General features: G+C 42.6%; 1 long non-coding RNA gene across 1 annotated transcript in view; it reads left to right on the top strand.

Moving 5' to 3' along the window:
- LOC141275997 (uncharacterized) overlaps positions 1 to 24,701 on the top strand; it is a 65,122-nt gene extending 40,421 nt beyond the window's left edge. The window contains exons 3-5 of the long non-coding RNA XR_012324732.1: positions 12,720 to 12,793; positions 20,200 to 20,315; positions 21,642 to 24,701. This is a non-coding gene — a long non-coding RNA (uncharacterized lncRNA). The remainder of the gene's footprint in view (positions 1 to 12,719; positions 12,794 to 20,199; positions 20,316 to 21,641) is intronic.
- Positions 24,702 to 25,446: the final 745 nt, after the last annotated feature.

Raw genomic sequence — 25,446 nt, 5'->3', positions numbered from 1 at the left:
CAGCCCTAGGAAACTCCATAGAGGGTGTTATTTATTGGTATTTCTTCCCAAAGTATTCTTTTTTTTTTTAACATCTTTATTGGAGTATAATTGCTTTACAATGGTATGTTAGTTTCTGCTTTATAACAAAGTGAATCAGCTATACATGTACATATATCCCCATATCTTCTTTAGCTCACAACTCATTGACTACATTCAGCACAGGGGGTCTTCTATTGAACAAATGGAACAAAGTTTGGAAATTAGTCTGTATTTTTCCAAGAGATTACTAATGAAAATATAGTAAAAATATAATTCATTAATTATATTAAGTATATAGTGTATAATTCATTAAGTATAGTTAATTATACGTATTAATTCATTTAATATACCCACATATATCGTATTCCTAACGTTTATGAGTTAAGAAATATTTTCACAAGGGCTTATTTACTTCTTACAGCATAACCTATAGTAGTACCCTGAGTACTGGATTAGTTCTTTGGTGCTGGGCAGAGGAAAAGACAAGAAGTTACTCCCCCCTTCTGGGACACAGAACCAACCAGACCTAATTTTTTTTTTTTTTTTTAACAGATTGTTTGTTTGTTCAACATCCTCCTCCCTCATGTGCCTTAACCCTATCCCTAACCCTGCCCCACTCCAGAAAGGACCCTATGCTCTAAAATCATTACTGTCATCACCACCCAACCGTACCCTCCACCTTCCAAACAAAATTCATTCCCTGTGCAGTTGATCGTTTATGATGTGGTTAATCAGATTACTTCTAATTCTAGTGGATGGGTTCTTGACTTTCTTATAAATTAGGAACATTGGCCTTTTAAGAGGATACTTATGTATTTGTTACCTGCCTTACTTCCAGCTACTGAAAGGTTGGAATGATCCTTAATGCTTCATCTTTAAAAAAAAATTAATTTTAAAATTGAACTGTTGTTGATTAACAATATTATGAATATTGTGTTAGTTTCAGGTGTACGGCAAAGCAATTCAGTTTATATATATATATATATATATATATATATATATATATATATGTATATACACATACACAAATATATTCTTTTTCAGATTCTTTTCCATTATAAGTTATTATAAGATATTGAATCTAGTTCCCTGTGCTATACAGTAAATCCTTGTTGTTTACCTATTTTATATATAGTAGTATGTATCTGCTAATCCCATACTCCTAATTTATCCCGCCTGCCCCCTTTCCCCTTTGGCAACCATAAGTTGGTTTTCTATGTCTGTGAGTCTGTTTGTAAATAAGTTCATTTGTATCATTTCCTAAATTCCACATATAAGTGATATCATGTGATATTTGTCTTTCTCTGACTGACTTCACTTATTAAGATAATCTCCAGGTCCATCCATGTAGCTGCAAATGGCATTATTTCATTCTTTTTTATGGCTGAGTAATATTCCATTGTATATATGTACCACATCTTCTTAATCCATTCCTCTGTCGATGGACATTTAGGTTGCTTCCATGTCTTGGCTATTGTAAATAGTGCTGCTATAAACATTGGGCTGCAGGTATCTTTTAGAATTAGAGTTTTTGTCTTTTCCAGATATATGCCCAGGATTGAAATTACTGGATCATATGGTAATTCTATTTTTAGTTTTTTAAGGAACCTCCATACTGTTCTCCACAGTGGCTGCACCAATTTACATTCCCACCAACAGTGTACATTCCCTTCCCTCCACACCCTCTCCAGCACCTAATGCTTCATCTTTAAAAAGAAAGTACAATAGTTTCACCAGAATGCTGCAGTGCCTTTGATTGTTCTTAGGCTGGTCTGTTGGGAGCCAGAGGTGTACTGTCCCTGGGATGGGAGGTATCAGTCAATGGCCTGAGGGCCTCATCTGGGAGACCCAGAGTAAAAGGGAGCAGGGTCTAGTTTCAAGGGATTGAGGCAAGTGGAGGAGACTGGGTACTGGGTCCAGTTGTACTGACTGGGAGGTGAATCTCATCATCAGACAGCTGGTCTGATACTGGGGACTCAGCGTGAAGCTGAGGAGAGGAGCTGGGCTAGTCACCCAGCATCAGTGGTCCTGAGGAAAGGAGTGGAAAGGAATGACCTAACCTATTTTCACTTTTTCTTTATGCAGACTGAGGGTGTTTCACTTATTTTTGAGATCTAAAAAAAAAATCAGTGCTATCCATATCTTAAGAAAGTCTAGATTAATATTTTTCGATCTCAAACACAAGTGGAACATGCTCAATCTGTATAAAGAAAAAGTGACAAGTATTACCTCGTACTCTCCTTTCTCATCCCCTCAGGGTGACTAACTAATCAACAGCTGGTGACTATCCTTACACGTCCCATATGAACATAGATACACACGTGTTGTTCTTACTGTTGATCTCATTTGACTTGTTCTCACAAAAATGAATTGCACTGTAAACATTTTGTGACACTTGCTTTCACTCAATCATATATCAAGGACGTCTTTCTGGGCAACAAAGCTATGAATCTCAATTGTTCTGTTCAATAGTTAGGTAATATCCCATCACATGGACTTATTGAACTTTATTCAGTCATTTCCTTATGAATGGACCCTTAGTTCCTCCTCCAGGTTTTTGACACTAAAGATATTCTTGTACGACATCTGTGCATATTTTTGGTAGCATAAGATTCCCCAAAGTGGGATTCCTGGGCAACACCGTATGTGTATTTTAACAGATATTTCCAATTTGCTTTCCAAAAGCATGATCGCATTTCACACTCTGATCCACAATGTAAGAAGGTCTGTTTCTGACAGTCTCGCCAGCACTGGATGATATCACTCTTTTTTAGTTTTGCCAACCAGATGGATGAGTGATGTTTTCTCCTTGCTGATTTTACTTGTTTCTCTCATCTGTAGGCCTAGAGGGGAACTTTCCTGGGCTTTGGAAAAAAGTGATAGGTCTGATTTAAATCCTGGCTCTGCTAATTCCCAGCTCTATGGTCTTGAGAAAGTTAGCTAACTTTTCTAGTTCTCAGTCTTGCAATTTGTAAATCGTTACAATTACTCAATAAAATACACGACGTGAAACTCGTAACACAATCTCTAGCAGCTACCAGAACTCAATACATGGTAGCTGTTATTGTTATAATTAATAAATAATGATATAAGGGGCTGGAGAAAGAATTGCGGATTCGTTATTACATTATTTCTCTTGCTTGCTAATGTGGTCCCCTCAGTTTACAGACTAAGTTTAAATGGATTAAAAATACTTTTAAACTCTCTATATTTGACTTTATCTTAAAGGGGTAGTTTATTATTCATTAAGTTAGTAATGCAATTACTCATTTATATAAAGAACATTTTTTCAAGTAATGGCCATATCGTAAGGCTTATGCTAAGCCTTAGGGATTTATCAGTCATGAGAGGTTAGGCCAAGCTGTGGTGACAAAGCATTCTAAAATCTTGGTGGCCTAAACAACATGGCTTATTTCTTGCTCTCTCTGCATGTCCGTTGGGGGTCACTCTGAGTCATCTAGTGTTTACTTGGGGACTTGTGATAGAGTGGCTACTCTCTGGCAGAGGGGAAAGAGCACGTGGCTAATGCACATTGATTCATTGGCCAAAGAAATTCATGATAGAGAAGTACCATCCTACCAGGTGCCAGGAAGGAGATATTTGTCCTGGTGACAATCACAGAAGATAAAGATGAAAAAGACAGAGTTGTGATTTTGAAGGAGTTCCCAGTTGGAAGGGAGGGGAGAACAGCACAGAGAGAAATTCTTTACTTATAATTAAAAAAAATATATTTTTAATTTTATTTTTAAGTTTTTTAAAATTGAAGTATAGTTGATTTTCAGTGCTGTGTTAATTTCTGCTGTACAGCAAAATGATTGAGTTATACATATGCAGACATTCTTTTTTATATTCTTTTCCATTATGGTTTATCACAGGATATTGAATATAGTTCCCTGTGCTATACAGTGGGACCTTGGTGTTTATCCATCCTATATATAATAGCTTACATCTGCTAACCCCAAACTCCCACTCCATCTCTCCCCCACCCCTCCCCTTGGAAACCACAAGTCTGTTCTCTATGTCTGTGAATCTGTTTCTGTTTCGTAGATAAGTTCATTTGTGTCGTATTTTAGATTCCACATATAAGTGATATCATATAGTATTTGTGATACAAATAATTTAAATTAGGTGCTAGGTGTAGCAGGAGCTCAGAGGAAGGAAGGACTAATTCTATTGGTGCTGGGAGATGGGAAAGGTTTTCCAAGAGATGTTGATACTTGAGATTTAAACATTTTAAAATTATTATTTTTTCTTTTTTTTAATTTTCCAACTTTTAAATTTAAAAAATTGTGGTAAAACACACGTAAAATTTACCACCATAACTATTTAAAAATGTACAGTGGCACCAAGTACGTTATCATTCTTGTGCTGCCATCACCACCATCCATCCACAGAACTTTCATCTTGCAAGGCTGAAACTCTATACCCATTAAACAATAAATCTCCGTTCCCCGCTCCTCTCAGCCCCTGGCAACCACCACTGTACTTTCCGTCTCTATGATTTGACTACTCTATGTACCTTACATAAGTGGAATCATACAATATTTGTCTTTTTGTGATTGGCTTATTTCACTTAGCATAATGTCCTCAAGGTTTATCCATTTTGTAGCATGTGTCAGAATTTCCTTCCTTTTTTTTTTTTTGCGGTACTCGGGCCTCTCACTGTTGCGGCCTCTCCCGCCGCGGGGCAACAGGCTCCGGACGCGCAGGCCCAGCGGCCATAGCCCACGGACGCAGCTGCTCCGCGAAACGCGGGATCGCCCCGGACCGGGGCACGAACCCGCGTCCCCCGCATCGGCAGGCGGACTCTCAACCACTGCGCCACCAGGGAAGCCCAGAATTTCCTTCCTTTTAAAGGCTCCATAATATTCCATCGTATGTACACACCACATTTTCTCTATGCAGGCAACTGTTGATGGACACTTGGGATGCATCCACATTTTGGTTGTGGTGAGTGGTGCTGCTACGAATATGGGTATGCATGTAACTCTTAGAGTTCCCACTTTCAGTTCTTTTGGGTATATACCCAGAAGAGGAATTGCTGGATCTGATGCTTGTGTTTTAAGGGATAAAAAGTTCACTAGGCAGACCGGTTGGAAAGCGTGTGCCAAACAGAAGAGCGGGTGCCAGGATGGGGAAGTGGGAGGGTGCTGAGCCCTGGGGTGCTTGGAAGACCAAATGGTGGAGAAGAGTTTGGAGCCAGGCAGGGCCAGAAGGTGGAGGCAGGGCCTTAACGTGCCTGTTCAGGGTCTTGGCTTTGACTCCACAGCTATGGGGGGATGGTCTTAATGACAGTGTCACCCTGTCAGGTGAACATATGCTCTGCAAGGTCTGTGGAGAGCCCTTCCAAAAGAGTTTAAATGATTTTTTTTCTTAATCAGTCCATTTCAAAAAATTTAAGAAGTGTCTAGTATGTTGTTGACACTCAATAAATTACTGAATAATGGTAATTTTATTAGAAGAAAATTCCTATGATCTCCAAACTCTGAGTTTCTTTAATGCGCCACAGACTTCCTGCATCCTTTTCCAATTAAATAAAATGCAGTATCAGGCAGCTGTTGTCACAAATGGCCAAATTGCTTTTCTTAAGTGGCCACGTTTCTACCCTTTTCTGCTGCCAGACAGAACTTTAATAGCACTAAGTACACTCAAGCAGAAGAAAGTAAATTAAAATTTCCAATAGCTGTTAACTTTGGACATCTAGCGTGTCACCGTCACATGCCAGCTCCGCTAGCCCAGAGGTTCTCGGAACTCATATCAGAGAAAAAGTTATTAAAATCCTTATAAAGGCAAAAACGTGCCATGGAAATCTAAATGTGCCAGTGTTTTATCAAGAACCAAATAATTTGTGTTAAACATATACATTCAAGGTGCTTGTAAAAACCACTCTCTGGAGAGAGGGATCTGGTAGCAGTCCAGAACCGTGTTCTTAGAAATGGTACAGCATTCTCTACTGGCCTTCCTCAAGTCAAGAATTTGCTGGTTCTACCAAAACCATCCTTTTCGGGGCCATGCCGTGTTTAAGGACAGTGTTTGGATTTCCTTCAAAACAGACTTGGGAAAAGGCAGGTGGAAGAACCCATGTTTCAGATGAAACCACAGAAATGTGTTTAAGTGATTTAACCCCCCAAGACTGAGCTAAATGAACGTGCCGTCTTTGAGGGGGGCTGGACCTTGGGGAAAATCACACTGTTTCCTCCCCAATTCCAACCCTAGTGGACGCAAAATCAAATCTAATGAGCAATAAAGCAACGTGGATGGAGAGAAAGCACCCAAAGCACTACTTGAATTAGAAGGTGTGTTTTGGTGGTGGTGGCGACCGCTTTTATGGAGCATGAGTGCTTATGGTTATATTTCTGTTTTCGTATGTTTTTCTCTTCAGTGAAAGGAAGCATAACCTTTTTTTCTAAGCTCATGTGACTTTGGGGAGAAAATTTTTCGTCCTTTGGTTGGAACCCTTGTAGCCTGTTTTCATAGGAGGCCAGAAAACTTTTGACTCAGGCCTTACTACAAAGGTTAAGATCCTCTCTCTAAACTGAAATGTCCCCTTTGTTGTCGATTTGACGCGGATGGAGGGTGGGTGGAGAGTGGGGATGTGTCCTCAGTCAGTACAGATATACTGGCCCTTCAGCTGCTGATCAGAGGTCAACCCTCTGTTAGCGTAACCCAGCACCTACCAAGTGCACGGCCAAAATGCTGCTACACGAGAAAGGACGTGACTGTTTCGTTTCTGTTAGCACGTGAAGCATGAGGTTGTCCAGGAGTTCTAAGCCCCAACCCCACGTTGAGTTAGATGTGCCCGGGAGATCCGGACTCCAGTCAGAATCCCACTGCTGACCAGTGTGACTGGGATCTGTTTTCGCGTCTGTATAATGGGGATACTGCTGCCTGCTGGGCTGACCTCATAGTGTAGCTATGCATGTCAAATAGATGTAAAATATGAAGTCCCATGCAAATGTAAAGGACTTCTTAAGGGATTAATATTATTATTGTTTGATAAAAATGGAAATATAGGCATGGGTAAATGTGGTGGAGGGAAAGGAGAGAGCTCAGGTGGACTCACTGGGTATCACTGCACAAGCAGAGAGGAAGCCTTGAAGAATGCCTGTTTCCTAGATTGATGTGGAACCCGCCTCTTGCCCTTTGAGCCAGGGTGACCGACCCCCCAGAACTCTTCCAGGTGAGTGCTTGGGCCTCTCTTTGCTTCAAGGCAGCTTCTCTTGCTTTGGTCTTCTCTTTGCCAGACTTGAGCTCCTAGCTCCTTACTCCCATTCTGATTCTGCCTCTGGACCTGGTGTTTGTATTTGGTTGCCTCGAGGTTTGACTCTTCACTCTCCCTTGTTGAGTTTAGCTTGGAACACCGCTGGCCATTGCCCTAGCCCTCTTGGCTGACAACTGGTCTAGTTCAGCCGTTGCCCCACCATGAGTGGGGAAGTGGCCCATCTGAGCATCAAATGCTGGAACCAGCCTTCCTGTGGGGTAAGCCAATAACCATGGATTGGCTCCCTAGAGTAATGTGACTGGAAGCCTTGATCTTCTGGGATTTTTCTCCATTTCAATGATTTCCCAATTCCCTTGTAAGTCTACTCAACCTCAGCAGAGATGTGTCCTCAGTACGAGAGCAGATGCAACTGGGAGCCATCTGGCTTGAAGGTGTAGCTTGAAATGCTGGACAAGGGCAATCAGGTTTTCTCTGATAGACCAAGATTTTATAGTTTTAGCTGCAAGTTTCATCCTAATTATGAGTGTCTGTAGAGACCTTCCTTAGTTCTTGGCCTCCGTTTTGTGAATACTTTTGTTATTCTGTCTTCTCACCTGTGCCGTAAACTCTGTTTCAGTTTAATCCAATTCACTTGGCATTTATTGAGCCTCTTCTGTGTTCTAGGCACTGTGTGGAGATGAGTGACTCCTTGTGGTAGCTAGTGGGTGGCTAAGTGTGTCCTTTCTTCTATAAAACTGTCCAGGCACTGGGTGTGAGAGACCTCCACGTACCACAGAGTCAGGATATGGGTGTTGGTGTCCAGAGCTCATTCTTGGAGAATTTGGGATGATATACTTCCATTTTGTGTGGTACCCATGGCTGGATAGGGACACAGAGAAAGAAGAATGAAAATGGCAGCAGGAAGGGAGGGAGGACGGGGTTGCTGTCTCAGTTTACACAATACCTCACAATTTTTACTGTTTGCAGAATTCTCCCATATGTATTCCAGTACTTTATCACTCCTTGTGAAATGGTATCTCTGGTCCCTTTCAACAGAGGAGGAAACTAAATATTTAAAAGGGCTACATGACGAGTTACAGTCTCGTAGTTAAATTGCATCTTCTACTTTTGTTAACCCTTCTTCACTCTGCTCCGGGCACAGTGGCCTACCTGGCTGTCTCCCAAATGAGCCCAGTGTTCTCCTGCCTTAGTGCCTTTGTTCTTGCTGTCCCTTCTGCCCAGAATGCTCTTTGCCCCATTTATCTGCATGGCCTGCTCTCTTCCTGCCTGACCACCTACAGATGCCCTCTCCTCCAGGACACTCAATCCCCTTTCCCAGTTTTACTTTATCCACAACAGTTTCTACCCTCTAACACACCGTATGTTTCACTTGTTAATTTTATTTATCATCTGTCTACCTTCAGTAGTATGTAAACACCACGAAGGCTGGGCTTTTTCTCTATTTTATTCACTGTTGCATCCGTACGGTGCTTAGTCCTATTCTTGGCAAGGAGGAGGTGCTCAATAAATAGTTTTGAATGAATGAATGAAGGTTCATCCAAGGGCCAAACCCAGTCCAGCTGACTTCAAGTCCTGCCTTCCATCTACATTGCATGAGGCCACTGGATTCTTTTTCTTTTTGTTTAACTTTTTATTTTATATTGGAGTATAATTGATTAACGATGTTGTGAGAGTTTCAGGTGTACAGCAAAGTGATTCATTTATACATATACATATCCTTTTTCAAATTCTTTGCCCGTTTAGGTTGTTACATAATATTGAGCAGAGAGCCCACTGGATTCTGAGCTGATATATAGATTGATGCAGAAGTATGTTGTCATGACTGGTGGAGATAGGAACTTACCATCATGGAACACCTTCAAAATAGGTCGAATTCTCTTGGCTGTATTACTTTAGAATGTAGAATGCGTATACCTTGACATTCAGAGCTGTCATAGCTCTGCAGATTAGGCAGAGAAATCTAATGTCCTCTTGGTGGATACAGCCTCATGCCAGGGTGCAGTCTGCACAGCTGGACAAAGAGACCTTATCCTGATTCCAACTGGGAAAACACAGCCATGTGCTGAAGTGGGTCTCAGGGCCTGGGAGCTGCTGAGCTGGGGGGAGGGGTCACCTTGCTCCCCTCTTTGCAGAGTGCTCGTCATGGTCACCAGAGCTGCCAGGCAGTTTGGTGGGTGAGAACGAGAGAAAGGAGAAGGGGAAGATTTCACTTGAGTCTCCTACCTCAGAAGTGCAGGGCGCAGGGCATCTGGGGAGCAGCCTTGGGGGCGTGTGTGACTACCCGAGAGACTCTTGTGAGGGACCATGGCCCCCTGCTCCAAAGAGAGTTAGGCAAGCAGATTTCTGAGTCAGGGCAGTGGATGGCAGGGAGCAGATGCCGTAATAATCTCATTATTAATCCGAGAACTCAAGGGTGAGTGTACAAAACTGCATGGTGTTTGACTTTGGACCTTGGCGGGGGCCCTGTGAGGTTGCCTGTGTGTCCAGGGCTGGTGATCTAGGGAGAATCGTTCCAGGGGTGTTTGCTGTGGAAGAACGGGTGACTTCCTTTGTTCTCTGGCCACCTTCTCTAATGAATTCTTTCTTTCCTCACATGAAATTGACTGACTGGAAACAATTTGCTAAAACACTGGGCAAGTATTCACCATGTTCTCTGGCCTGCAGAGGGCAGGTCTTATCCAGAGTTGCAGATTTAGGAGAAGATCAGCCCTGGAGAAGGGAACAGTTAGTGTTCAGTAGCCCAAGGTCTCCGTGGGTCACAGGCTGCTTAGAGCTGGCCTGAAGATTGGATTAGATCTGGTAAGACCTTTTCTGCCCCCTCCTCGCCCAGAAAGTCCTCAGAACTGGAACTCACGGTGGTGCATGAACAAAGGGGCAGGAAAGGGAGAGGCCCTAAGGATTCATGAGATCCTACAAGTGCCTGGTACCCTCTCAGTCACTTTAGCTAGTAATTGCTTTTCAGTCATGCAAAACCTTATCAAGTGTGCTTTCTCTCTAGAAAGAAACTAGACCCAGACCAGTAGATTCAGCTCTGTAACTTTCCTGAGTTACAGAGCTCATCAGGGGTGGAACTGGATCGCAAACCCGAAGCTGGCTTTCTTCTGGGACACACATGGCCACCCTCCCGATGGGGATAAACTAGAACCAGATAAACACCCTCCTGAAGCTTTCTGAAACGGGGCCTGTGCTCCACAGTACACAGATTCCAATCCTGTGGTCGAGATTTCCAGAGGTCGTGAGAGACCGAATATACAGACAATAACCAGATGATATATAAAAGTAGAACTCTGACCCACCATCTCCAGCAACCAGTCCGGGAAGCCAAAATACCTGTGACCTACGGGCCTAAACAGCCAAGCCATCGTAAAATCCCTAATTTTTCCCACACTTTCAACTTAGGACCAACTGGAGAAAGTCAAATATGCACCCTAAGCAACCAATCATACAGGGTGCCCCACTTTCACTCATCTCACCCACAGCTTCCCCAGGTCAGTAGCCTCCAATCAGGGCTTCTCTGAAGTCTTCTTTTTTCTCTACTGTGAAACTTTACTGCTCCTCTGCCTGCTTTTGAGTCCCCGCCAAATGCACGTGATGGTGGCTGTCTCTCTTGCTATAGCAAGCTCTGCATAAAAAAATAAAGATGAGTGGCAATTCACACAAAAAAGATGTCCATCGACAGAGGAATGGATAAAGAAGATGTGGTACATACATACAATGGGATATTACTCAGCCCTAAAAAAAACCGAAAAAATGCCATTCGCAGCAACATGGATGGAACTAGAGATGATCATACTAAGTGAAGTCAGTCAGACAGAGAAAGACAAATACCATATGATATCACTTATATGTGGAATCTAAAATATAACACAAATGAACTTATCTATGAAACAGAAATGGACTCACGGACATAGAGAACAGACTTGTGGTTGCCAAAGGGGAGAGGGAGGTGGGGAAGGGATGGATTGGGAGTTTGGGGTTAGCAGATGCAAACTGTTATATATGGAATGGATAACAACAAGGTCCGACTGTACAGCATGGGGAACTATATTCAGTATCCTGTGATAAACCATAATGGAAAAGAATACACAAAAAAGAATGTTTATATATGTATAACTGAATCACTTTTCTGTAGAGCAGAAATTAGCATAACACTGTAAATCAACTATACTTCAATTAAAAAAAAATTTTTTAAAAATTTGCTTGTTTTCATGCGGGTGGTCTTCATTTATTTCCACACTCTTCTCAAGTAATTTCCTGCAAGGAATTGTCCCAATCCCTTAGCCTACAATGATATAAGCACTTCCTTGGGTATTGATCTTTTTCATGTTTGTGTGTCTTATCTCCACAATGAAAACATCAAGCTTTTTGAGGGAAGATACTCAAATATTTTCTCTAACGTCTTCTCAAAGACCAGCACAATCCTATGTGCTTAGTTAGCACTTATTAATATGTAGTTGATGGATTTATTTTACTTTCATATTTCCATGGAAACTGATCATTTCCGTGGCAGAGTCAAGTTAGATGTTCCTCACACTTCCTTGCCATTTTGGAGGGCATATAAGAAAACGGTATTTCTCAAGCTCCATGAGGTTAGGCTGGGAATATTGGATTGAATTCTGGTTGATAAGAACATGAGCAAAGATGATATGACACTTGTGGTTTGAGGCAATTAAGAGAGGAAGGGCTTTCTCTACTCTCTTTCTGTTCCTTGTGGCTAGAGGCAAAGAACTCCAAGGTGGTGGAGTTGGAAGACAGAAGGCTTCGATATGCTCAGAGTAAAGCCTCATGCGATTGTTGCCTGACTTGCCTCCAACAGTGAAATGAGCAAGGGGTAGATCTGGGCTGAGCCTCTGAGATCTAGTCTACCCCCCAAGCCCCAAAACTATTTGTGGAACCTTGACCAACAGTACAGTCTCCTTTTTTCATAGGTCACTGAGGAGGTCTGTCACTTGTGCCCTGCACCCTCCACTAGAACTTTTCTTCAACATAAACAATTTAACGATATTTTCACCATTGCAAAATGTATATTTGGTATGATCTCTTCCAATACACGCATCCAGGGCTGGCTTCGCAGGCACACAAGCTGTGTGGTTGCACGGGGCCAATATGCTTAGAAGGGCCCTACATTTAATTTAATGCTCTGATGTCACTGTCTTAAAATTCTTAATACGTTTTGAACAAAGGACCCCATATTTTCATTTTGCACTAGGCCTTGCAAATGATGTAGCCAGTTCTGACCGGGTGAAATGAGAACGGGATTAGAAATGAATATCAGCTGTGGTGAAGGTGGGGTAGATTGCTCTTTCAACCATGACAAGACGTAACATTTAAATCCTATAATGTAATAAATTTGAGAATAAAATATCTGTGTTAAAACTTTTCCATGGCTGTCCATGACATAAAATTCACCATAACATCAGAAAATCATGACCCAGAAGAAACAAAGGAAGTTGCTCTGTTTCTTTGTTCTCCACAGGGCTGGCGCTCACCGCCATGGGAATGATCTCTTCTGGAAGGTCCATGAGTGTGGGAAACGCTGGAATTTGTCTTGTAAGTCAATATATTTTCTAAATTTACTTTTCATGTTAACATACACATATGGTTATCTTAAATCCTTTCTGAAGTGAATTAAGGTATAAAAACATGAACATGGTATATGTTATGTGTTGAATTTTGTCCCCACCCCCCCAAAAAGTTATGTTGGATCCCAAACCATGGTACCTCGTAACATGACCTTATTTGGAGGTAAGGTCTTAATAGACGTAATTCAGTTAAAACGAGGTCTTGGGTGGCCCTAATCCAAAATGATTGGTGTCCTTAGAAAAAGGGGAAATTTGAACACAGAGACAGACAAGCATATGTCATTGAGAGACATAAAGAGAAGGCCATCTACAAGCCAAGGAGAAGGACCTGGAGCAGATCCCTCCCTCAAAAACCAAGGTTGGTTCAGAAGGAACCAACCTTGCCAGTACCTTGATCTTGGTCTTGTAGCCTCAAAAACTGCAAGACAATAACTTCTCTGTTGTTCAAGCCACCCAATCTGTGGCACTTTGTTACATCAGCCCTAGCAAACTAATACAGTATGTATATGTAAAAATAATATCATCATAGTAATTTTATCATTGCATATGTATCCAAGTTATCTAAGATCATAGTAATTTTATCATCGCATATTTATCCAAGTTATCTAAGATGGGTATACTAAAAATCTAACTAATTCCATAAGGCACAGATGAAAATTAGCTTTAATGATTGTAATCACCCTCTAAATAAAGAAAGAGATCTGGATTAATGCCATGAAATACATTCAACTTCAAGTGCCTGAATTATGCCATGAAGGAACCACAGTAATTTTACCTTTATACTTTTCTGCGTGCTTAAGGACACTTATTTCCCAACTAAAATTCATGAACTGGCTGTTCTCCCATAGTCTCAGCATGAATTTGGATGTTACATCTTCCCTGAACTCTTCCATTTTCTTTTTTCTTCCAGTTTTGGTCTGTGTTTTTTAGTTAATGTTGGCATCCATCAAATTGGAAAGAGCACCTCAGATTGGTTTCAGCTCAGACTTTATTTTAAAATATTGTGAAAGATGATACAGCAGTTACAAGACCATGGTTGGCCATCTCTTTGTTCCTGGGTACCTTGCTTATCACACCTCTCCTGTCAGTTGGTTTTAATTGTGCAAACTGACTGAAGACTATCAAGGCAGGAGAGAAGGAGGAACTTTAAAAACCAGTGGGCATCCTGAAGCAGAGGAAGACACTTTCTAGTTATAAAGTTAAGTGATCCAACAGTTATAGAAAAATCGATCCAAGCAAAACTAGTTATTGGTGAAATGAACTTCATTAGGGTAGGGATGTTTGACTCTGAAGTGGATGATAAATTCAGGAGCTGAGATTTTGGATGTTGGGTTGTTTGGTTTTGCTCTAGATATAGAGCCAGATGAACAATTCTAGGCACTTAAGAATTTGGAACCCCCATTTTTTTTTTTACATCTTTATTGGAGTATAATTGCTTTACAATGTTGTGTTAGTTTCTGCTTTATACGAAAGTGAATCAGCTATACATATACACATGTTCCCATATCTCTTCCCTCTTGCGTCTCCCTCCCTCCCACCCTCCCTATCCCACCCCTCTAGGTGGTCACAAAGCACCGAGCTGATCTCCCTGTGCTATGCGGCTGCTTCCCACTAGCTATCTACCTTACATTTGGTAGTGTATATATGTCCATGCCTCTCTCTCACTTTGTCACAGCTTCCCCTTCCCCATATCCTCAAGTCCATTCTCTAGTAGGTCTGTGTCTTTATTCCTGTCTTACCCCTAGGTTCTTCATGACATTTTTTTCCCTTAAATTCCATATATATGTGTTAGCATATGGTACCTGTCTCTCTCCTTCTGACTTACTTCACTCTGTATGACAGACTCCAGGTCCATCCACCTCATTACAAATAGTTCAATTTCGTTTCTTTTTATGGCTGAGTAATATTCCATTGTATATATGTGCCACATCTTCTTTATCCATTCATCCGATGATGGACACTTAGGTTGTTTCCATCTCCGGGCTATTGTAAATAGAGCTGCAGTGAACATTTTGGTACATGACTCTTTTTGAATTATGGTTTTCTCAGGGTATATGCCCAGTAGTGGGATTGCTGGGTCATATGGTAGTTCTATTTGTAGTTTTTTCAGGAACCTCCATACTGTTCTCCATAGTGGCTGTACCAATTCACATTCCCACCAGCAGTGCAAGAGTTGGAACCCCCATTTTCTATTGGCATCAAGTAAGAAGTAAAATCTCCATTGAGGTGATAGGGTCCAAACTAAATTCAAATGTGAGAAATCTGTAAATCACAATGCTAGGACTTGAAACCCAGGGACGCTGGCCATAGGCTGTGGTTGGAGACTTCAAGCCAATGTCAGAACTATGGCCACAAGACAGGAAGTAAGAGCAGGAAACCACACAGTGGGTCAGGCATACCTACTGGAGGCTCAGCCAGTTCTGTAAGCCAGGAGGGAGACAGCCAAGAGCCCCAGGCTAACATGCAGACGGGACTCTGGTCAAGCAGAGACAGAGGCGGAATCAGTGTCTTAGAGAAACAGAACTAGTTATTGCTCCCACAATCCTCAAGGCTTGCCCCTCTTCTGTGCTATAGCTGACCAAGAGGATGGTGAGTGGGTGAAGGCAGTGTGGGGAAGCGAGAGTGCGTGGTCCATGGTCTAGAGGTCCAAGAACAAGCTGGAGACCAAGTAACCCTGAAATATCCTTTTCCGAGGAGTGCCAGGGTTAGAACTTTCTAGAACACCAGCCCTTTAATACAGACCTATATGGATATGGGGCTGATCTCAAAATTATATATTATTATAATATATGATCATCCTATATGGATTATTGGAGCTAAACTAGATAAAGGCAAAGTCTCATTGAGCTACCTTGAAATACTCACTAATGGCGAGAAAAGGAGCTGAAGGGCTTTCATTCAACAAACAGTTGTTAAATGTCTTCTATGAATCCAATTCTGTATAAGGCAGTGTAGGTACAAAGATGAAAAAGACTCCATCTCTGGCCTCAAAGAGCTCACAGACTAGAAAGGCAGGTAGAGAGTGTGGCAGGATGTGTAAGCCAGGGTGTGTGCAGTGTGGGTCTGGAGTATGAGAGGGGCTTGATGGTAACAGTCTAATTGAGGGGTGATGACTGCAGGAGGACGCTTGTCCTGAAGCTAGTTTGCAGACAAGCCTATCATTCCTTACCCTGGTTGTATGCTTTTTCGGGGTGGTGTGAGGACGGAGTTTGGCACCAGCAGAGCTGGACCTAGGATAAGACATGTGAGGTACTTGCCTTGAGTGCAACAGGCAAGGGAGCACCAAAAAAATCAGTAAGCAAGACACATGAAATTTTAATGCATGCATTTTAATAGATGATGAACAAAATATTAAAATTTTCAGTAAAGACAGCATCAGCTCTGAGCCACATCGGAGCCTGAAGCAAGAGCAAAAATCAGTGGTACTGATCCTATTTTTATCTAAAATTCTGAAGCTTTGTTCATCTTGAATTGTTTGCATTAATTTTGATTATTCAACACATTGTCTTTAAGTATTATTTATCTTCATTTTATTAGGTGAAGTAAGCCAGTCATAAAATACTGCATGATTTCACTTATATGCAGTACCTAGACTAGACAAATTCCTAGAGACAGAAAGCAGAATAGTTCTCACCAGGGGCTGGAGTGAGGGGAAATGGGGAGTTACTGTTTAATGGGTGAGGAGGCTCTGGAGGGAAGACGAATGATTCTGGAAATGGGTAGTGGTGATGGTTGTACAACATTGTGAATATACTTAATGCCACTGAATTCTACACTTAAGATGGTTAAAACAGTACATTTTATGTTATGTGTATTTTCCCACAATAAAAACATTATTGGTTTTGATTACTGAATGCTTTGGCATCCCCTGAAATGTGCCCCTGTGTTAGGTGCCTCATTCTCCTCTCTGTGTTTCCCAGCCTGGCACTGGCGCTTCATGCACGAGGTTTAGAGGCACCACAAAGAAAGGAAGATCCTGTGGGGGATGGAGAAGGGGGCATGCAGGGTGTCAGGGGAGGCCTGGCAAGGGAGTTATTACCTGAGCCTCAAAGGGGAAGACGTTTCCAGTAGGAGGCCCCGCATCTGGAGAGCGTGGAAGTGTGATAGAGTGTGGGTCCCTGGAGGAAGGCAGTGGGCCAGTGATGCTGGAGGGGCACGTGTGAGCCGGGGATGAGAGTGGGGTGGAGATTTGGGAAATGAAATGGCAGAAATAGTCTGGGACCAACTTGTGGAGGACCCGATGTGAGGGTTAACGTCCATCTGTAGGCAGTGGTGAGATGATGGCATGGTGAAGGTTATACACAGAGCAAATATTTGTTTCTAGAGTGCTGTGAACAGTGTGGGGTGTGGATGAGAAGGGAAGAAGACCTGGAGCCCGGAGGGCACCTAGGATGCTGGGATGCTATGATGGTCACTGAACAGGATAGAACTGGGCTGGTGCAAAAACCAACGGGAGGGAGGCAAGAAGAAGGACTTGAGACAGATTTAGGAGGTAGAATTGATGGAGTCTATCCTTCCTGGAGTGATGGTTTTGAGCTTGGTTTCCAGAAGCCAAATTGTGGCTCTGCCACCTACTGACTGAGTGACTTTAGGAAAGTTTCTTTTCTTTTCTTTTTTAACATCTTTATTGGAGTATAATTGCTTTACAATGGTGTGTTAGTTTCTGCTTTATAACAAAGTGAATCAGTTATACATATATCCCCGTATCTCCTCCCTCTTGCATCTCCCTCCCTATCCCACCCCTCTAGGAAAGTTTATCCTCTGGGTGCCTCAGTTTCTCCATTTGTAACATGCGGATAATGTTAGTAGCTACCTCATAGGATTACCACGAAGATTGAATGAGTTACTATTTGTGAAGCACTTTGCACTCACCGGGCACAGAGTAAGTTCTAAATGAGTGTTTGTTAAAATAACAGATATACATAAAATGATGTTGCGGATCATCTTTCCGAGGCATTGTCAAAGAAGACGAGGATGAAATTCCTGGACTTTTTAGTGTGGAGTCACTGTGAAGTACAGGAAGAATGCCTGGGGTCTGGGAAGTTGAGAGATCCTGAGTATGTTATTTGTGCAAGGGAAAACTCTGGCCCTGGGGACCTGGGGCAAGATGCTATAGGTTTGCAGAAACAAAGCCAAGAGCTCAGTGGGATCCAGAGCTCCCTGCAGGTAGACCTGAGAACTGGAGGAACGCCCACTGTCATCTCAAGTGGGCTGTCCTCGTCCGGCTGTGGTTCCTGAGGGACCACCTCAAAGATTGCCAGAAAGCTTGGCCGCTGTTCTCTCATTTCCCGAGACAGAATCTGATGACTCAATTTGCTGCAGGAATTTGGTCAATTGCTGGGAAAGATTTATTGGCTTTTGCAATTTTTTTTTTTTGGAGTCAGTTTTATAGAAACACTGTCATAAAACACTGTGGACACCCACGGCAGGTTCACATCCATTGACTTGACCCTCTGTGCCTGGAATTTCACAGTTGCTTTTCACAGGCTCATTGCTCTGCCTGGAATGCTTACCCCCAACCTCCAGTAACTCCTGTTCTTCCTCTGGTCTCAGTTCTAATGTCACGTCCTCAGAGAAACTGTGTCCAATCCCCTAGACTTTATATGCCCCCTGGCACCAGGTGCCTTTCCTCTGTGTCCTTTGCCATGGTTTGTAGTATGTTCATTTGGGGGATTATTTGCATGTTTCCTATTTTTTCCCCCTGGACAACAAGCTCCATTGAGGGCAGGTTTTATTTATTTTTTTGTTCACCATTGTATCCTTGATGTCGACGGGGTGCCAAGACATTATCAGTGCTCACTAAATGTTTGTTGAACACAGTTATATTTTTGTTGAGTAGTGAATGACTGCATCGATACAAGGCTATACACTCAAGCCACCCAAAGTGTCTTCTGGTTTTCTGGATCCATAGGGATTCCTTTAGTAGTAAATGGTCGGGGTGTTTGAGCTACTTTCAGATTAGGATTTATAATCTATAAATTTCTTCAGGGATTTCTTCCTGCAGACTCAAGCTCTTACTTGGTCTCTGGAGTAGTAAGCTGAGTGGCACAGAATCAGAGCCTCTCATCTCAAGTGGGCTGTCCTTGTCCTGCTGTGGTTCCCGAGGGACCACCTCAAAGATTGCCAGGGGTGCTGGTCTCTTGTCCAGGGGTGGGAGTATCACACAGAGTGGAAAGAGTTGAGTCCCCTTAGTTTTGTCGCACCCTATTAGTAATGGGGAACGATGCCATCAAGGTGTCATCAGTTCTAATGTGACTGGCTATATTAAATGCTAGAAATAATAATGGGAGAAATGTGAGTGTCTCCTTGCTGCAGTGTGCGTTGCTGAGGAAATGAAGAACGTTGCATTCAAACCCTCATTTCTCCTAACTACAAGGGATTTCAAACGACTTCATACCCATTATTTCCCTCTTGTAAAAACTCAGGCTGCAAGGTACACCAGCAGGTGGCGCTGCTACCCTTCCTAAGAATCACGTGGTTCTCACTGGAAGACAGTGACATCTGGATTATGGACCAAAGATGATCAAGCCTGATATTTATGACAGTCTAGTTACAAACCCCCAAAGAGAAAGGTTTATGATGGTGTAATTTATATGCTTTCTTTAAAAGTCACATGAAGCTAGTTTGTGTAAGCAATCTGTTTGCCACATAAAAATGTCCTCTTTTAGTTTGGGAAAGTCACCTTGTGAAAGAAAGGATGACCCGAGCTTTGGGAATAGTGATTTAACGGGACCCAGATTCACACGTCATTTCAAGGTCATCTGAGCTGCTAGGGGTCGTAGGAACTTGGACGTGATTTCTCAGTGAATATGGAAGCAAGTAAGGGAGGTTGAAAGATGATTATGATAAATGAAGGGGGGGGACATTTCATAGCTATTACACTAAATATCGAAATCTGGTTTTAGCTCAAGGGAGGCCTTCAGAGAGAACCTACAATGAGCAGGACGTTAAAGGGAAGCAAGTGGCCTCATCTGCAGGGGTGGAGCTGGTTCATCCAACTCTCTGGGATACGGTCCTGGTTTGAGGAGCCTGGGCTTTGGAACATCTGTACCGCCTAACCAGAGATTGCTCCTGAAGGCCTCTCCATTTCCAGCTTGGGTTTCTCTCAGGGTTTTGTCATTGCAGACTGGAGTGGATGGTCACATCAGTAACACCAGACCCCTTCTCTTCACATAGCTCGAGGCCTTTCTGCTTCTGTTGCTGAAACAGAGGCAGATGGTGAGACAGGGCTCTGCCTCTCCAGGTGGGTGATGGCCCTTCACTGGTCTCCAGGGTGGCCCGCCCAGGGCTGTGGGTACAGTGATCACCCCACTTTTCTTGCATGATCCAAGCTTCTTTGATTACTTACTGATAATCCCCATATTTTTCTCTCAGGCCTTTGGATGACCAACACAGGGGGAAACTTAAATCACTGCCAGGGGAAATGGAGGAAAAGCTGCTTCCGGGAACCCCTCCGAAGTGGAATGATAACAGTGGAAACAGGAGAGCAGGTGATCCCTCGAGCTGAAGGCGTGTGTCTCATTCAGGTTGCTGGCCACAAACATTTCCTGGGAAACAGCATTCTTAGCACCTGTTTCTTTAGTCCTGGGGCTGTTTCCAACACCTCCAATTCTTTCATATTAGTGAGGGAAACAAAGTTTACTTCCCTGCTGCTTCAAGCTAGCAGAGTGGAATTCTGTTAGAAGCTGGCCCTGCACACTTTGAGGCTTGGTTGGGAGTTTGATCTGGGGAAGCTAAATAACGATCAATCCACTGCTTTTAAAAACAAAGGCAAATATTTCATGTCAGGAGTCACATGCAGCCTCCCTGACAGATGATCTATGAATCTTTCTTCCTTGTGAAGAATAAAACCTTCCAAAGCTCTCCAGTGTTTAGGAATTTGCCTCCCCTCATGGTGGCCTCTCCAAGGCGGAAGTGCTGCCACTGTCGGGGATGTGAGGAGGGGTTCCGGTTGCCTGAGACCCGCACCTGTGCCTTGGCCCCAGCTTAGAACAGGGCTCTGCTGTCTTGGGGGCTGGATTGGGCAACACCAGGCATATAAGCATGGGCAGATGTTGGGGTGTTTTGAGCAGAAACAAGAGGCCTACTCCTCTTTGCTGGGGTGGGATTGATTAACGCGGGTGGGACCAATGCAAATTCAACCAGCCAAGTCGCCTGCTGGCAGGAGAGCTGGTGTTTGAATACTTTTTGTAAAGACTTCGTGGAGGTCTTTAAAAACAGGATGAAGTTCCCATGTGTCTGGAGGTTTAGTGGGAGGTCTTCCTATAAGCCTGGGTGTGGATTCGATGAACCCTCAAAGTCTTTCAACATTCTGATTCTGTGGTCAAGATTCAACAGACACATGTGGCCACAAAAGAAATAAAATAGGGATCTAATGGAAAGTTTTATGTTCTGTATCTTTAGTTCCTGCCTATTTCCAAATGGGAGATAATCTCCTATAATGCTGAAAGCTTGGGCCTGTTCTGTCTCTTTCAAGAGCTCAGTAGGATCGGTTCTCTTCCTCTTAGTCTTAGCATTCTACTTTAATGTAGAAACATTTATTCCAAATTCTTTTTAAAAACCTGAAGCAAAGGATCTGAGAAAATGTACTATTCCAGGATGTTACAGATGTACTTATTTGTTCATTTTTATTGCATTTTTTTGGATTGAGGTATAGTTGATGTACAATATTACATAAATTTCAGGTGTACAACATAGTGGTTCACAATTTTTTAAAGGTTATATCCCATTTACAGTTATTATAAAATATTGGCTATATTTCCCGTGTTGTACAATGTATACATGTAGCTATTTATTTTTTTATTATTATTTTGCAGTACGCGGGCCTCTCACTGTTGTGGCCTCTCCCGTTGCAGAGCACAGGCTCCGGACGCACAGGCTCAGCGGCCATGGCTCACGGGCCCAGCCGCTCCACGGCATGTGGGATCCTCCCGGACTGGGGCACAAACCCGTGCCCCTGCATCGGCAGGCAGACTCTCAACCACTGCACCACCAGGGAAGCCCGCTATTTATTTTATACATAGTAGTTTGTACCTCTCAGTCCCCTACCCCTGTCTTGTCCCTCCTCCCTTCCCTCTCCCCACTGGTAACCACTGGTTTGTTCTCTACATCTGTGAGTCTGCTTCTTTTTTGTTATATTCACTAGTTTGTTGTATTTTTTAGCTTCCACATGTAAGCGATATCATACAGTATTTGTCTTTCCGACTATTTCACTCAGCATGTTGTCCTCCAAGTCCAACCGTGTTGTTGCAAATGGCAAAATTTCCTTCCTTTTTTGTGACTGAGTAGTATTCCATGGTGTGTGTGTGTGTGTATGTGTGTGTATATGTGTGTGTGTGTGTATACACCACATCGTTATCCATTCATCTGGTGATGACACTTAGGTTGCTTCCATATCTTGGCAATTGTAAATAATGCTGCTTTGAACACTAGGGTGCATGTATCTTTTCAAATTATAGTTTGGGTCTTTTTGGATATATACTGAGGAGTGGAATTGCTGGGTCATATGGTAGTTCTATTTTTAGTTTTTTGAGAACCCTCCATAGTATTTTCCACAGTGGCTGCAACAATTTACATTACCACCAAGAGTGTTATGATGTTTCCCTTTTCTCCATATCACAGATGTACTTTTTTGAAATCATTCACTTAAACCCCTCACCCCTAATTTCATCAAAATAATTTGGTTTTCTGTTAACATTTAAAATTTGTCCCAAAAGAAATAACAACTGTCCAAAACAAACCAAAAATCCAACAAGTGTTTTACAGAAACTGTCTTTTTCTTTAGAGGTGCTTCTTGCTTGAAACAAGAGGATCTTGTGGTTTGATAAAATATGTTTTGAATACCCAAGGAGAGCCTCCTTTTGAAGGCTTATACACTGCAGTCTCGCTCAAGATTTGAACTTACTCAGAGAAGAAAGGTGAACTGCATTTGTTCCAAGTAAAATATACATCCGTATTATTCACCATCGCACCCCTATTCCATTATAAACAAATACTGACCTTGTTCTTCTGATGTGAAGCCAGAGGGGGTGTGAAATATAGCAAGGAGAACAGTCTGATGCAGAAATACGAACATTCCAACCAACAGAAACACAATATTTAAAAGGAGTGGAGAAGGTCCCTAGTTGGTCTTTCTAATTCCTATTCTGTTGCTGAACAGGAAGGTAATGGGGAAGGTAATGCAGTAGTGGTCAGTCACTTAGGGAAAATTGCCTACGTTATTTCAGATAGCCTGTTGGATTTTTTTTTTCTTTAGGATCTATTTCTTGGAAGTTCTTTTATTTCTTTCTTTAGTCCTCAAGAACTTCTTTTGAGAACTGTTTTTTTGGTGAACTTTTGACCTAAATACTAGAAACCAGTTTCCATTTGGATGCTGAGCAAATTTCCTCCTTTCAGAGGGGCTGGGAGCTACTCCCCTAATCATGATTTTTCTCAGCATGACATCTTAGTAAAAGGCTTTTGAATGGAAGAGAAACTTGGCAAATGTAATATTAGAAAAAAGAAGAGGAACACAAGTTGGGAAAAGATGGTCCAGATGTGGGGTTTTGATGTCAAATGAAAACCACTCCCAGTGTTCAGTATTTTCTTTTGTAAAGTCGGGATAAAAGGTGAATTAAATGAGATAATACAGTTGTTTCTCCTACAATGTAATATATGTTTTCCTAAAAATTGAGACATGATAGAATTTCGTGCAATAAAAAGGATGGGGCTCATGGGAAAAATAGAATTGGGTGGAACGTTCAACACCTGTATAGTCTAGTAAGGAATACTCTTCTAAAAACCTAATAAAAGTTTTAAACATCTTAAATCCCTAACAAATTTAAAAAAGACGATGGTACCTAGAGCATTTCACCTTTCAGAAAGCACGAGGTTTTCCTGGTGGCGTTGTACAGTGAAACATGCGGGCTTTTGAGTTATGGAGAAGAGGCGGAGGGAAGGGAATCAGAGGACAGCACGCTATGGCCCCAGGGGTGCTCTGGTTTGCTGGTCCTGTTTTCCTTCTGCATTAACTTAAAAAAGAAATCCAGTGTTCATTGTTTTGCCATTTCCTCCTTTCTTTAAGAAGCTGCACCTATGGCTCCAGGTGAGATGGGAGGCCACAGAGTGCCAGCTGCTGTGCATGGTGTTGGATGCGTGGCTCTCCGGGCCATGCAGGTGCCCGGCACCTGATGCCTGCCGCCCATGGCTCGGGCGAGCTCAGCCCTGGTGCACAGCGACACCATCAGCCTCTGCATCAGCAGCAGCAGTGCTTTATGCAGCCTCCTCAGGCTTGTTCAGGAGACTCTGCAGCCCTTACAGTTCCTTCTGCTCAACAGCTTTCTTTGATTTTTGCTGCACTGTCGCTGATGGTGCACGATGTCGATTTCCTTAGGCCTCTTGCTCTTGCTCTTGTGACATCACACATTCTCCTGTTTCTTTCTACATGTCTTATCATTGTAAACTCCAGAGACGGACTGCCCTGTCTTCTGAGCACATTTACCTCACTCTACACAACAGATTTAAAGTTATATATAAGCACAAATAAATGCAACATCTTTAAAGTTGTATAGGAATAAAAAAGGTTAATTGAATCTTTTTTTTTTTTTTTTCTTTTTTTGCCCTTGCCATGCAGCATGCGGAATCTTAGTTCCCTGAACGAACAGGGATGGAATCCGTGACCCCTGCAATGGACGTGCTGAGTCTTAACCACTGGACCACCAGGAAAGTCTCTGAATCATTGTTTTTTAAAGACTAGTGCATTTATTCCTAAACCTACATGCAAACCAAACTCTGGGTGAGCTATTTAAAAATAAGGATTCCATGGGGCTTCCCTGGTGGCGCAGTGGTTGAGAGTCCACCTGCCGATGCATGGGACACAGGTTCGTGCCCCGGTCTGGGAAGATCCCACATGCCGCGGGGCGGCTGGGCCCGTGAGCCATGGCCGCTGAGCCTGTGCGTCCGGAGCCTGTGCTCCGCAACGGGAGAGGCCCCGACAGTGAGAGGCCCGCATACCTCAAAAAAATAAAAATAAAATTAAGGATTCCAGAGCCCACCCCTAGACCTTGCTCAGTCTACCTGTCCAGGTGAGGGAATCAGCATGTCATGTTCAAAATCTCTCCAGGCTACTTAGAGGCACACCCCTGGCTAAGAAATGTTGACTTAGAAGTTTGACATGAGCCGTTAATCTCTACATGCAGTTGGTGTCAGGCTGATAAATTATTGACGGAAATGCAAAATGTGAAAATGTGTGAATCTTGAGGGTTGATTAAAAGTTGAAGCTGGTCTTGCACTCAAGTCTTTCAAAGCATGTTTCAGATATGTTAACCAATTATCAATTCTGTATGATCAGTTCAGGTGGGAAGGACAAAGCATGGCATAGTTTGGGTATGTTTGTTTTTCCAATGCACTCATTCTTCTTAATGAATTAAATTAATTTAGATTGTCATGTGTTGAAGGGTAATGGACCCATAATGACCATTATGAGTGAATTAGGAACTTCCCCAAAGATTTTGAAAACACTATGTTTTGAAATTAAATTGACACAAAACATCAATGTACCATTTGGAATCTTTCTGAGGCCCCTGGTACGCCCCAGCACACACAGCATTACTGCTTGGGGTCACCCTCTAAGATTCCTAATAG

The sequence above is a fragment of the Tursiops truncatus genome, chromosome 12, assembly GCF_011762595.2.
Source record: "Tursiops truncatus isolate mTurTru1 chromosome 12, mTurTru1.mat.Y, whole genome shotgun sequence".
NCBI lineage: Eukaryota > Metazoa > Chordata > Mammalia > Artiodactyla > Delphinidae > Tursiops > Tursiops truncatus.
Note: the sequence above shows the minus strand (reverse complement) of the source record. Positions and strands in the feature narration are given on the sequence as shown.